This window comes from Abramis brama (genome assembly GCF_963993115.1).
Source record: "Abramis brama genome assembly, chromosome: 17".
Lineage (NCBI taxonomy): Eukaryota > Metazoa > Chordata > Actinopteri > Cypriniformes > Leuciscidae > Abramis > Abramis brama.
Genome location: NC_139979.1, coordinates 22,914,647 through 22,930,716, shown reverse-complemented (window position 1 = coordinate 22,930,716; position 16,070 = coordinate 22,914,647). Strand labels below are relative to the sequence as shown.

The following is a 16,070-nucleotide window of genomic DNA, read 5'->3' as shown; positions in this document are numbered from 1 at the left end:
TTGATTTTGTGGTGGGCCAGGGGGTCTCCGGTGGAAAAAAAAACCTGCTAAAAGTGCTTTTGTTCCCACGGGACCGCTGTCAGATCGTCTCTCTCTCTCTCTCTCTCTCTCTCACACACACACACACACACATACAGCGCTGTATGGCAGAGTGCCTTGCTGTCTTCATTCTCTGTGGTTAAGGTGTCATTTATCTCAGGCCAGATGTGGATGGGCAGGCTCGTGTTTGTGGCTGTTTTGCTCTTGGGCTGAGCACCAGAATATTTATTATTAATAAAGCCCCTGATTATACGTTTCAGATATCCAGTTGTTCGATGTGCTGGGCAGATGTAGTTGTTCTGTTGTAGAAGTGGGAGTGAGATACAGTATAGTCATATAGTAGTATATTCAGAGTTCATAAAGACATGTTTCTCTCTTGGTTTCCTCTTTTTCACTTTATGATGTATTTTCATAGACATATACACTCAACAACAATCTATTTATCTCACATAACCAAACCGTGCCCGGTCATTTTGTTTTTCCTTGATTTTCCACATGCTGTGTTTTGATACATGAAAGCTCTGGTGTCTGTGGAAAAGGAAGCATGAATGCTCTTATCAGAGAGAGGAAAATGCCTGTGTATGTGCCAGCTGAACCCTGTCAAACTCACTGCGGATCCACTTTCAGTTCCACCACTGTTTTGGCTTGTGCAGGGTTTTGAAAAGAAAAGTCCTTATGAGTTTTTGCCAGTTATATACTATACAGCTTACAACTTCCTTTGAAACATTAGTATGTAAATATTTGCTTACACTGTAAAAAAAAGAAAAGTTGACTTAACTTAAAATTATAAGGCAACTTGCTGCACAGATTTTTTTGAGTTGACTCAACTATAACATCTCCAGTTGAGTAAACTCAACTCAAAAAATCTGTGCAGCAAGTTGCCTTATAATTTTAAGTTAAGTCAACTTCTTGTCTTTTTTTACAGTGTAGAGCTATAAACTTATATATAAAAAATAGTATATCCTATTCTTAATAAGTACTTTTGTCTTGTTTTTCAGAAGAAAAAAATACAATACATTGCTCAATGCTAAGGATTTTTTCTAATCAAAATTCTAAATTTAAATTGTTTTACTTGCCCAACCTCAAACAAAATGTTGTAAATAAATGGATAAAAAATAGCCCTAGTTATTTGTTGTTGTTGTTTTTGACCCATGTTACCGTAACCCTCTGATGCTCTTCCGTAATTTTGGATTTTTTTTTTTTTACTTCATCAGAATAGTACGAAACTTGGTAAATCATGACCGTGATTCGTAAAGGTTAAAAAGTCCTGAAAAAATAGTCACACTTGTACTGTGGAAAATACCGCATTGGAATTGAATGGGAAACAAACTGAATCTAGTGGAAACGTTTGGTGCTGCCCAAACAAAATCTTTCTGAAAGCTAATTTTTTTTGAGATATCAAGCTCAAACTTTGGAACACTACTTGGTTAGATTTATGACTTTCTCTCAGTTTTAGAGTAAAACTTATTTTGGAAAATATATATTGCATATAAATGTGAAAATAGTATTTTTTGTGCATTTTAATACAATAAACATAAAACTTTGTTCTCTTTTTAAAACAATAATCTGCCATGTGTCTTCTTTAAAAATAGACCAAACTTATGTGTTCCAAAGCATTCAAGATTTATGACAGTTAAAGTTGGGAAATTTTAAGGTCTATGCTCAAAAAGTGAATAAATGGATTACAACTACTGCATAAATATAATTTAGTACCAATTTAGTACACGTAAACTGTAATAAAATGGGAACAAACAATCAAAGTATGAGCAATAAACACAAAAAAAAGACAGAACAAACTGACAAATGAAATAAACAGTGCTTTTCAGGTTTTCAGGTAAGTCTATAACAGTAGTTTTATATTATTATTATTAATGATTAGGCCTACAAAGACCAGCAAACAAGACCAGGAACGTGCAGCAAGAACGTTTTATTGGATGTTTAAAACTTAACACCCGAGAAGCAAATTGTATAACAGTTTTGAATATAAGTGGATTTTTTCCCCACTCCTTAAATATTAATTTCACTAGATGTATTGTATCATATTTTCTAAAAATCATTTTGTGCATGGAAAGAAATGAAAGAAAGAAATGAAAATGATTCGACTAATTTCATAAGGAAAGACACAGAATAAAAATAAATGAATAACTACAGTATGCAAAGAATCCGCAGAATGCATTGAGTTTAATGTTTGCAAGGGCATTTGCTTATAGCTGCTTCACACAAGTTCTCTTGACCAAGAACTGAAAAATCTACGACTTCTTGCTGGAATGTTAGTCTCACTATTCATGCCAATGACAGTGAAAAACAATCTGTGGTTCTTTGTTTTATCAGGGGGTAATTATCTATTGTTTACATTGTTACCAAGATGATAAATTTGTGACTAAGCGTCAAGCTAGGTGGTGAGGTTTTTTTTTTTTTTTATGAGATAAACAATACTATATGTTCCTGCTCTGTTTCTCCGGGGCCCTTGCGCTGGCACACACCGCTCAGATGACATAATCCTTGGCATGCTCTAAATGTAGTCGTTTTTTTTTTTTTTTTTTTTTACTTGAACAGTGGAAAAAAAGGAACCTTTCTTAAAGAAACATTCCACTGAGGGATACAGCTATCAAAGTGATGTAAAGTTTTTATTTGAGCACTGGAGATTCAGGCTTATGTAAGCGCACCCTCGTTCTGTAACTGTAAGTACTGAACTCAAAAGTGTTCCGTTGCAGACATACTTTAAGCACAAAGTTACATTTGTTAAATATATATATATATATATACATATATATAAACAGATGTCTTAGAATATCCAAATATGAGTTTCTGTAATTGTGGTGAGTTATACTATATATTTATAGTTATAATATATATGTAATACTATACTATATATGTTATACTATATATGTTTTAATCCACAAAACATTTTTATAATATTTTATAACATTTTTATAAATATAATAAAAATGTTTTGTGGAGTAAAACAATGGAATTCTTGATAAGAAAACCTGAAAAGAAAAGTTGTTTGGTATAATATTTTAGTATTATTTCTTAGAAAAATAATGGTGAGTCTCCCCCAAAACTGAATTAATAATTCATGATTCCTGAAAAAAAAAAACTTCCACTTTGACAAATATATGATATATGAATATGTGAAACTTTTGTTTGAAAATAAAGATTAGGATGTATACACTCAAGGTTTAAGATTTTTCCTTTTAATCGTAGATCTCTGTTATGTAATTTCCCCATTATTATGTATTATGTCTACATGGAAACTGCAATGTTTGTTTAGTCATACCTTGTGCTGCAAATGTGAGATATACAATTATGTAACTTCATTTTAAATGTCATGTGTAACTTCAGACTGTCTCAATGACTCAGTATTTCTTCTTGATTTTATACAATGAATTATGTAATTTCACACTAAGTTATGAGTCCTTTACTGAAGAGACACCTGCAGCTGGTGCATAGGTTGTGTGTGAGGCTCTGTTTGCACAACGACAAACAGAAATCCACATTTTGTCGCCACATCTGTATGAATAGTGGCATTGTCAGGGAATGATGTCATAGGAGAGCGGTGATGAGCTAACGCACAGCTGAAACGAGCAACACTGCATAACTCGGCTTTAATATATGTTAACATACAAAGAAAGAGGGAGGGAGGGACTGAATCCATCATGGTTGTGAGAAAATGTTATGAAACTTTGTTTAACCATATAAAATGAGTTTAACACTCATCAAAATGACTGCCTATACACTACTGACTACTCAGAGCATATCATATAATCTATGTCTAAAACGTCATTAAAGGGGTGATTGATTATGATTTCACTTTTTAACTATATTTAGTGGTAATGTTGCTGTTTGAGCATAAACAACATCTGGAAAGTTACAACGCTCAAAGTTCAAAGCAAAGGGAGATATTTTATTTGAAAGAAATTGCTTTTTAGACTACACAAGCGGCTGGTAGGGACTACACAACATTCCTCCCGGGTTAGTGACATCACTAACCCTAAAATTTACATAAACCCCGCCCCCGGAACACAATTTATAGATTATCATGACAGAATAATGTTAATCAATGACTAGAAGATAACTTCACATAAGCTACAGAAATTCATCAACTAACCATTCAGGAATGTTGTCTACATGTTGTCACTTCTTCTTGAGTCTCTCCATCTTTCTGACTTCGGTTTGAACATAAAAGGCTAAACGTTTTTGAAATGTCCAGTGCATGTCTATGTGAGGTAAAAGGACACAAGCTCTTGAAGCTCCGCCCTCTGTGCGGGGAGCAGCAGCTCATTTGCATTTAAAGGGACAGACACAAAAACTGCCTGTGTGAGGTATTATTATTATAATTATAATTATATTATTAAAAAAAGGTGTGTTTTTGCTCGCCCTCAAAAAGTGACAACTTTAAAATGCTAAATAAAATATATGTGGGGTATTTTGAGCTAAAACTTCACATCAAAGACTTAGGCTATTTTACATCTTGTGAAAAGGGCATTATACCACCCCTTTAAGGAATTACGTAATTAATTGTTGTATTTTACTCAAGCAATTGTCAAGGAATGGCAATTACTTAATCCTCCAGCTTCTTTGTGCATTGAGTCTTTCCTTGTCAATGCAACAAAAGGATTATCTCGTTCAGCTAATGCACAATAGTTTTTTTCATTAAGTGGATGGGGGGATGGAGAACATCTAGTGTGCATTTGTGTGCATCTAGTGTGCATACTGAGGCCGCCAGTGGGACCACACGCCAGTTGAGGGTAAACATGTGACGCGTTTAGATGACCACCAATGAACGCTGTTTAAAGGTGCAGTAAGTGAATTCTGAGATGCGCTGTTTAAAGTTGACCGGACCGAGCACCAAAGCACACTTGTAGCCAGTCAGCAGTAAGGAGCGTATACATTCATGAGGGGGGAAGTGTCCGTGTTGCATTGCGTGTTTTTTGAATTTGGGGGTGGGGTGTGTTTGTTTTGGTGATTTCAGATATCAACAGCGTTTCTCAGAAATCGCTTATTGCACCTTTAAAGGTTAAAATAGGTTATGCCTACACTGTAAAAAATAAAGTTGCTGACTTAAATTTTTAAGTACACTCAACTTGTTATCATGTTATGTTTAATTCATTTCAACTTAAACTATATTAAACTGAGTTTAAAAAATGAGCTGATCTTGTATAACTTACAAAAAAGTTGAAAATTGCTTAACTTATTTTGATGAGTTAAAGCAATGTAAAAACATATGTTTTCATAACTTATTGATCATATATTTTTTTACAGTGTAGAAATGCAAAAAACTCCAGAGTTCCCTGCTTCATTTGTCACCACAGCTGCAGTTAATAGTTTATTTATCAATTAAATGACATAAGTATAAAGAAAAGGAGCAATGTCCCTTATTTTCCAAGAAAGAAACTGAGAGTGATGCTGATTTTGAGAATCTAAATTTGTACACAATGCTTGAATAGCAAAGTGTGAGGCTATTGGTCACCTATCTCACACCATCTTTGCGCCCTAATGTCTATATACACATGGCTATTTATATTTACTTTGTAAATCATTTGATATTTCCTCAACTACATATAGACGCACCTGAAATAAACTTCCCTAAACTAGTTTCCCTTTTCTCATTTGTAAGTCGCTTTGGATAAAAGCGTCTGCTAAATTAATAAATGTAATTATAGATGTAAACTACATCACTGTGGTTAAATATGCCACATTAGCCATTAGATGAAATAAGTGTTTTTTGTAGTTTACACTTTGATTCTGCACTTTTGTTACTAAGTATGTCAAATTAAGATTTGCTCTTTTTATGTTCCTCATCATACGACTAAAACTTAATTGAGAAATCCTCAGCTGATACTTTTGTTTGTCTAAATGCAATGCATGCTAATATGTTTCAATGCTAAAGACATTACCCTACCTGTCTCTTTCTCCTTGAAGTTAAGGACCCTTGGTGCTCACAGATCCATGCCTGAGTGCAATCAGCTCTGTTTTTACAACTGTTTGACCCTGAAATGTTTCAAATGGTGTTTGTTGAATGCACCCCGTAGGTAATACAGGTTGATTGGGAAGGCTGGAGTCTATTTCTTTTCATTCTGTATTTACATGGTAAAGTGATGAATGTCTGTGTCGGCAGTTGCACTCGCGTTGATTAGCTCGTCCGCAGAGCTGATTGTGTCTGCTTTTGTTAGGTGATCCTGATTGGGTTCTAGCTATTACCCAGCCTGTCATTCAGGGGCGGCTTTAAGGGAGTGATTTCCTTGCTCAGCTCCTGCCTTTTCTGGTGCTGAGCCACTTTATGTTGTGTGAATTCTGTATCTGAAGAGCATGTGTCCTTAAAAACTGAAAACTGAAAAAAGATTTGGTGTAGGATTTACTTTTAAGACAGTTTTTTCAATATCCGTGACTGAGGTACCCCTGAGGAAGGCACCTAACCCCCAATCGCTCCCCGGGTGCCGCAGTGAATGGCTGCCCACTGCTCTGGGTGCGTGTGTCCACGGCTTTCAATGTGTGTGTTTGTGTGTGTGTGTGTGTTCACTACTCACTGCTTCTAATGTGTGTGTGTACTAACTTGGATGGGTTAAATGCAGAGGACAAATTCCAAATAATTACAAAGAAACGGTAAATAACACACTGAATAGAAAATAGAAAAACTGAAATAGGTTTTTCTTGTAAAATGTAATCTTAAATCGTTGAACTTTGAAATATATATATATATATATATATATATATATATATATATATATATATATATATATATATATATATATATATATATAGCGCATGACATTAAAATGTAAAGTTTGTTTTTAATAAACCTTTTTATTTTATGGGTCAATTTGTTAACATTAGTTAATGCATTAGGTATCATGAACAATGAATGAACAAATTTTTTTTTTTTTTTACAGTATTATTGCTTTAGGTTAATGATAATTCTTAAAATTTAAGACTTAAGATGTCTTAAAATGTAAAAAAGAAAAGAAAGTATTAGTATATGTAGAGTTTAATATTATCCAGATGAATTAAAGCTCTGAAAGTATTATTTATTGTTAGTTCATGATACCTAATACAATACACTTTTAACAAACTGAACCTAATTTTAAAATGTTAACTTGTTTTAAATTTAATTTTTTTTTATTGCACATTCATTTTTCAACAACTTTTCTCAGCTTTTCTCAACTGCAGAACGCAGTGGATAAAATCAAGTCCCAATCTAGTCCTAGTATTCTGTAACTCGGTATTCTGCTTCACATCATGGAAGTTAAACACATTTGCATGCAGTTTTGTGTTATTTTTAACCCTTTAAACTATTTTGACATGCTGAAGTCTAGAAAGCATTTTTTACAAGAATGATCCTTATTTTTTCTGCCACATGTGCCAGCTTGTAGGTTTTTGCCTTCCCGCTGTCATTCTTCCCATTAACTGCATCATATATGAAATTCCTGCTCTGTGACAAAATGCAAAGTAAAGCCAAATTAAATTGGTTCCAAATGATTAGCCTGGCAAAGCTGACACAGACCCACAGTTGTGCCAAACAGTTCAGTCTGACGGCAGTGCTCCCACCAAACGGACTGCATCTCCCGGCTCAGAAACCCTCCCATAAGAAATCAGTTAAGTGGTCCCCGGCTCGCAGCCGCTGGCAGGGTCTTGCTTTAGGGGGCGAGAGTGGAGTGGGGGTGGGGGTTGTTAAAAATGAGCTAATGGGCGGTCTGGAGGGATCGGGCATGCGCAGCGAGGCACAGCAGGGCCTGGACTCGGAGAGATGAGGGCAAGACCCTTATTGAGTCTGGCATCAGTGTTCAGGGGGAACTGGGAGAAATAGATGGGCGTCTCATACCTTGGAGCCCAGAGAGCAGGAACCAGTGCCAGGAAAATTACAGCTCAGATTTATGCAATGAGAGAGAGTGAACATAAAGCACAGTACAGACCCAGAGGGCTGAAGGATGCAAGAGTTAGTGGCTGAGACGTTTGAATCTATGGGACTCTGATGCAGGATATACTTTAATACCTGATTTCTGCCTCCTCTGTGGTTTGAAACGATTGTAAAATAGCAGAGCCATGGCTAGAATGAATTCAATCTAATTTTGCTGTTACATGTTGCTATATTATGCTGTCAATTTAACAACACTTTTATTATAAAAAATATTATATTACAATTAAGTATGTTCATTTCATTAATTAATTTCATGAAAACATTCATTACTTGAATTTATTTTAAAATGTAATGGCAAAGCTGAAGTTTCAGCATCACAGTCACATGATCCTTCGGAAATCATTCTAATATGATCATTTGGTGCTCAAGAAACATTTCTTATTATTATCAAGGTTGAAAACAGCTTGGGGGTTTTTATGGAAACTGAATAAAAAGTTAAACTATTTAGGCCTATTTGAAATCAGCTTCTGACGGATGGCGATCTTGTCTTATTAGTGCTCGGGGTTGATCACAAATTGTGGACTTCTGCTTGTCCACTCGCCATTTGAGGATTTGACCACAGGTTCTCTATGGGATTAATGATCTCAGAGCCAGTTCATTATCACTCTTGCCTTGTAACATGGTGCTCCATCATGCTTGAAAAGGCATGGATCATCACCAAATTGCACCTGGGTCATTGGGAGAAGTTGCTCTTGCAGGACGTTTCGATACCGTTTTTTATTCCTGGCAGTGTTCTTAGGCAAAATTGTGAGAATCCACTCCCTTGGATGAAAAGCAACCCCACACATGGATGGTCTCAGGATGCTTCACTGTTGGCATGACACAGGTCTCACCTTTTCTTCTCCAGACAATCGATTTTCCAGGTGTCCCAAACAGTCGGAAGGGGGCTTCATCAGAGAAAATACCTTCTGCTGTCCAATCCTTACTTCCTGCAGAATGTCAGTCTTACCTTGATGTTTTTCTTGGAGAAAAGTGGCTTCTTTGCTGCTCTTCTTGAAACCAGGCCGTTTTCCCAAAATCTTTACCTCACTGTGCGTGCAGATACACTCAAAACTACCTGCTGGTGACACAAGTCCTTAGCTGACTGTTACATTTCAATGTTCAATGTTAAAAAATATACACAGACGTGTATATGTAGAAATTTTAGAAAAATAGAAATTTTACAGATTTTCATGAAACCAAGGGCTCCGACTTTCTTAGTTGGGTCATGTTGGAAGAAGAGAGAACAGTCTCACAGTTCAAAAAGTGTAATCGTCACAGGCAGGGAATAGGAGAGAGATGAAAGGAAATGAAGAAGAAAAGGAACAACACAGAACAAGACTGACAGAAGGAGTATTAGACAGGTAGAGCTGTCACTGATACGGTTCAGAGTGAGTTTAGTTGGCAGTAAGTCTGGCAGACAGCAGACAAGCTCTTTCTGGCTACACACACACACACACACACACTGTCCTGCTCCACTTCTGCCCAGGGGCTCCCTCTTGCCTCTGACCTCATTCACTTTGATTTACTCCTTCAGCAGCAGGTGTGGCCCTCCCTCTCTCTTTACACTCTTTTATTGATATGAAGTCATCCCTCCGTCTTCAGAAAGCTGAGGCTGTCGTCAAGATGCACCTTGATGCATTTGCGATGATATCACTCAAACACCGGTGTCACGAAGGAAGAGCCAATTAATAAATACCATTAATGTGCAATTACCCGTCATGCCTCTGGCTTTGTGAAGCACATGTGAGTGAGAGAAATGAGAGGTCGGGCTAAAGCTCAGCGATGAAACGGAGAAGGATTTGAAACGATCGCTGCTCTTATGATTGTGCGGACGGATGGACGTTGCAGGATATCTGTGAACGAAACCCGATAGATCATCGTCTGGGCTCTATGGAGCTATGTTTTATATTGCTTAAAATATCTGATGATTGATTTGTAGAAGGAAAGGAACAGGATAAGAAGGATTGGGGGTTATTTCTCAAGATGCTGTGGAAGGTATTATCCAGGTCCAGACGCATCCCCCTTAGTCTCATGTTGTCACATTTTTCACTGTAGAGTTTAGTCCAATTTGTAGCTTGTTGTGGCTTTTAGGTGCGAGATCATCTGAAATGTAGTTGTTAAAATAAAAATGGCAACAGTTTTCAGTTTTTTTTTTTTTGCTTTGGTTTTTGCTTGAACTTTTTAGAAGTTATAAGATAAAAAAAAAAAAACTTTCATATTGACTAGGTGGCACTTATTTTGATAAAGGTTGAAAAAAAGTACACAGCCTTTGCACATATTTTTGCCTTGAATTGCAGTCTGGAGGCTAGTTTCCGAGTATCATAGATAGTCTGCTTTTTTGGGGCAGTCTGAGTTGACAAATATCTCAGATAATTGTGTGTGTCACAACCTCTGCTTCAGACCAGTTGAATTATACCAAACATGCTTGATATTTTCACGCATAGTACATTCCAGCCTTAAAAAGACTTCATTAAAACATTCTGTCACCTATTCTCATTTTTTGTTGTCTGTGTGTGTGTTTGGATTTGAAATGGGAAACATCTTTTGCTAAAATCTCACACATGGTGACACATCTGAAATGAATCTCTCACATCTTATCTACATAAAACTTGCAGTTTGAACAGTCAGTCTAAAAAAAGCTGCTTTACAAATTTACAGTGATTGAATTTTATGGGCACAGAAATAACTCTACACTGTAAAAAAAATCATATGATCAATTATACAAGATTCAACTGATTTTTAAAGTCAGTTTAATGTAGTTTAAGTTGAAATGACTTAAACATCCAAGTTGATTGTACTTAAAACTTTTAAGTCAGCAACTTCTTTTTTACAGCGTATAGCCTACTTAACTTGCTACTAAGTGCTTCAAACAAAACTCTTTGAGTATCTTTCAAAAGATTTAACTTGGCAAACGTTGGACAATCCAGTGCTTAGCTTTTCCACAAACATTTTCCACGATTACCAGTTCTTAAACTTTTACATTCCCTCCCCACCTGTCTTGAATATTTGGTTACATCTCTCTCTCTCTGTCTCACACACACACACACACACACACACTTCTCTCTGTCGTGAATCAGTTCAGGAGAGTTTATCTCTGAAGGACAGCTTCTCAACAGGCCGACACTTGTGTTACAGTAATGACTGTTTTCCTCAGGTTTTGCAGTGCCAGCGTGCAAGACAGCACTATCATTACAGGCTAATACAGCTGCTGTTTCAGCTCGACTCTAATGTCTGTTTACACCTCATTACCAAAGGCAGATGAGACACACACCAGCGCTGATCTAGGTTCTCAGCCAACGTCATAAGAGATTATGGACACCTAACATAAATACAGTAGGTTATATTACAAGCCTCCCTGCACCGTTCATTTCTACCTGCCAGATTTGGAAGAGAAAGTTTTCCTTGAAGTACTTGGGTGAGAGTACTTTTATTCTTATTTCTTTCTTGCTCTTGCTACACTCTTAAAAATAAAGGTTATTTATTGGCTTCTATTGGTTCCATGAAGAACATTTGACATCCATGGAACCTTTCCGTTGCTCAAAAGGTTCTTTGGATAATTTAAATGTTCTTCACACTAAGAAAAGAAATGGTTCTTTTAAGAACTGATCACTGGGGAAACCATAATGGTTCTTCTATAGCATCCCTGCGAAAACCCCCGTTTGGAACTTTTATTTTTATGGGTGTATACATTATTGACAAGTCCAGTTTGTGGTAGGAAGTGTAAAGGATGAGAAATCCTAGTTAAGTAATTGCTTAACAAACGTGATCTGAACTTTCTGGTTTTAATGTGTCAGATTTTTGTCCCGTCGAGTGACTAATGGTTTCATGTTTATTCTGGGTTTCTGCCAGCAGGAGAGCAGGTTTCAGCAGTTTGTTTGATGTTACCAAAAGCTCAAAGAATGAATGTCTGTCTAATAAGTGTGCCTTTTGTTCTTTTATGGTCCTTTGTAGCTGATTATCTGCTCGTGAAGTTGTAAAATAAACAAAGCTTATTAGAGTACGTTTTGCAAGAAAATACCATTTTCAAAATTGTGTGTTTCTTTGTAATTGTTTGTGAAATGTAGTAGTTCTGAGTTAAAATTTCTCTACACCTATTTTTTTTTTTTTTTCAGTGTATATCCTATATTATCAATTCAGACTTTTTTTCCTCACATGTTTGGTCAAGTGTTTCAGCACATAGCTTGTGTATTCCGTATCAGTAGTGTGTCTAGTGGTTACTAGGTATCTGTTAAGTGTGCACTTCCTGCTTTGTGCCGTCTCTCTCTCTCTCTCTCTCTCTCTCTCTCTCTCAGCCTGTTGTGGCTCATTTGGCCTCTGACCCCGTGTGGCACTCTGGGGCCCTGCTCAGAGCCAGACTGATTACATTAGAGCACTGATAGCGGACGCTCTCCCTACGCCCCACAAATGATGGATGAATGTCTCTTCCTGTGGAAGAGAAAGCGCTAGAGATACTCCAATACCCCCCTTCTCGCTTCCCCCTTCCATCAACTGCTGGCTCACTGCCAAGCAGAGCTTTATAGGACGAGGCCCCGTGCTTGTTCTCTCTTTTAGTGTGGCGCGGCCCCAGACAGTGGCATTCCCCCGTGTGGGAACTCGGCGCAATCTGCCCTGGACCAAGAGGGAGGGAGAGATAGGTGCACAGCTGCCCAGGTCCAATCAAAGCGAGAGTGTTGATGGACAGGTGGCACAATCAGTCAGAGGTGTTTTAGTGCACTGTGACCCCATGTCAAGTATGTTAATGGATGAAAGATGGTCCCTTGGCTCCTGTGATTCTGATACACTCCATCTTTGTACACGTATTAGAACCTAGAGGTCTCCTTTTTTAGATGTGCGGAGAGAGTGACATGCGGTATGTTATATAAACCATTCTTTGTGGTGGAAAAGTGCAGAATTTCAAAATTCCATACAAATATTTCAACATCAAAGTGTCCAAATTTTATTCAATATTATTTAAATTTTATATAAATATTAAAGTGTCCAAAATATTTGATCATTTAAAAAATATAAATTTAAACACTTTTTTGAAAAAACATGAACATTTTTACATTTATTTCATCCAAAATACAATAAAAAACAGTAATATTGTGAAATATTATTGCAATTTAAATTAACTGATTTCCTTTTTAATAATATATTTTAAAATATAATTTGCTCCTGTGATGCAAGGTTGAATTTTCAGCATCATTACTCCAGTCTTCAGTGTCACATGATCCCTCAGAAATCATTCTAAAATGCTGATTTGAAACATTTCTTATATTATCAATGATGAAAACACTTGTGCTGCTCAATATTTTTGTGGAAACCATGATACATTTTGTTAAGAATTCTTTGATGAATAGAAAGTTCAAAAGAACAGCTTTTATTTCCATTCTTTTCCAACATTGTTAAAGTCTTTACTCTTACGTTTGATCAATGTAATCCATGTTTGCTGAATAACAGTATAATAATTTCTTTCAAACATCAGCAACAACAAAAGTATTACTGACTTAAAACCTTTGAACGGCAGTGTGTGTATATATTCAAACACTGCATTTTTTCCAATAAAATGTTTGATATATTTTATGTAGTGTCCAAATACTTTGTTTGTATTGTGTGTTGTTAATAATGTTAAATTTTAAAAGGCAAAACCAGCCACTCTTGGTCCTTTTTCAATACAACATTAAAATCCAGACATATAAATCATACACACAATCATGCACTAGACATACACAGATATCAGACTGGGGAGAACAGAAAATAGAAAGTTTAGGTGCCTCACAGTGGCTGGCAGTGTTTTCTTAACGGGAATTGTTTTGCATGCTGCAGCAGAAATGTTGATAAAGGCAATGGTGGGTTATTAATGCTGAGCTGGCAAGGGTTAGAGTGGATTACGATACAGCGGGTGGGTGAAAACAGCGTTAACGCCAGTTAAGGGCAGCATTAAGGATGGGAAAGTTAGTGCTTGTGCATTTGGCCGCCAGTGTGTGAAGGCAGAAAGCACTGGCAGCTCCAGGAGTCAGGGAGGGACGGTATGGCTTTGCTTGGCTTGGAGATCCGAAGAGCCAGCAACTTATCAAATCAATTTGGGTTTTGTTTTGGTAAATAGCAACTAGGATGATTCAGAGAGTAAAGACATCTTGAAAAAAAAAAAGACATCTCACAGGTTGACCAGCTTGAGAAGAAAGGGATGCTGTGCTCCGGTCTGTGCCTTGGCACTCACATACGGTCCAGCTGGCTCTGACTCTCAGAGAGTGAATGTGCTGCCTGTTACAAACACACGGCTCTGGACACTGGCCTCTCTGACCCACAGCATCTGGAGCGCCTGCAGGGAGAACAGGAGCATGGCAGGGACATGTCTGATTCTTTTCTCTCATTCTTCTGGATCTGTTTGTGGAAACTTGTGAGATTTAAATTACATGAAGGTGTGCTAAGTAATGTTTCTCTCATTTAAAAAAAAACATACACATGAAGTAATTTTGTAAAATATGTCTAAAATTATGTACATTCACATGAGATGAAGCCTCTATTTGTATATTTACTTTACTTGGAGTGGGTTGCCTTATGGAGGCAGCCATTTTGAAATCACAAACTACCAACTGATGTGATTATTGTGTGAAGAATGATTGATGACGGACCGTTGAATGATTAGAACAATAATTGTGTGCAGAACAGATTTCTTAAACATCTCATCCCAAGCCTCCGTTGCTAATTCCAAAACATCATTTTAGAGCCAGTAACAGAAGCTTGAGCCATTGATAAGCAGACTAATGTAGTTAATTCAGAAGCAGAGATTGATTGATTAAAAGTGTGTGAATTACTTCAGTCTATGCGTCTCTCAATCATCTTCGGCGGCAGCGTCTCTACTAACAGCAAAGCTGTAAGTTTAACTGCTTCAAAAACAATGATGTTACTACTTTGATACTGAGAAATGTCGCGTGGCTTTTCAGTTGCGAAACTATTTTACTGATACAGTCGTAGGGCAACGCTGACATCAAGTTGCGTGCATATGTATGTTTCCATGTGTGTGTGAGTTTGTGTCTGTGCTGTATGTGAGAGAAGAGAAAGAGAACGTGCTTTTCATAAATAATAAACCGTAATTTTGTGGGGAAAACATAGAAATAGTGTGTCATTTTTATCCTGTTGTGTGTTCTATTTATTTTCCTTGGTCAATGTCTTAGTGGGTTTTGGTTCCTTTGCTGTTGTAGGCTGTGTGGAACTTTGAAATAACTGAAATAATTTGGCGAAGTATGGAACTGTAATGCGGTCAAGACCTGCCTGGAACTACTTTAGCCGTGCGTTTACTTGAAATTAACTGCACGCCTTAGAATATTCATCTACCAATCAGAATCCAGCATTCAACAGCCCTGTACTTTAAAGTAACTTAGTAACCCCTCATTTTATTGGATTCTTACAGTATTCATGGCTGACTAAAAATTGTGCTTTTTCTACAATGGCATTTGAGGCGTAATATTTTTTGCTTTTGCATGACGCTGCATCCACACCACTAGGTGTCAGTATAAGTCCAAGAAGCCATGTCGGCCATTGCAACAAACAAAAAACTACTGAGTGCACTTTTGAGTCATTTTGTTACATTTTTTGTTAGTCTTACTTTCCATGAAGAGATTATCCTCGCTTGACTTCATTTAATGTTTTCTTTAATTTATTTGAGTTTTTTTTGTGTTTGGTTTGTTTTTTTCGATCCTCAGAGACCCATTTCTTATAAAGTCAGTCTACCTGTTCAGCTCTTGTGGAAATATATACCGTAGACTCAACACTCTAAAAATACTCCTCCGAGTTTTTGCCTTGGCTCAAAAGTGACACTGAATGGACACAGACATACAAGTATATATGCACATGCTTATGTACTTTCATTTTTTTCATTTTGTCTACATGTGCCGTCAACAGATCAAACCATCGGACATATTTTGGCGGGAGGTATGTTTATACTTGTGGCTTTTTTCAGACCCCTAAGTTGTCTTATTGAGCTGCCCAGAAAAACAGCTCTGTGAGAGAGAGAGCAGTCAGGTAAACATATTCCAAACACAGACGCTTTGAGCGTCTCTAGAGTCATAGACTCAAAGACCAGCCCTGGGTGAAAGCTTAAGTAGACCACACGGTTGAAGCAACAGTGCGTAGGCCGAAGGGGAAATGG

General features: G+C 37.0%; 1 protein-coding gene across 3 annotated transcripts in view; it reads left to right on the top strand.

The window, feature by feature from the left end:
* creb5b (cAMP responsive element binding protein 5b) overlaps positions 1-16,070 on the top strand; it is a 74,154-nt gene that overhangs the window by 45,351 nt on the left and 12,733 nt on the right. The gene's annotated exons all lie outside the window — the stretch shown is intronic.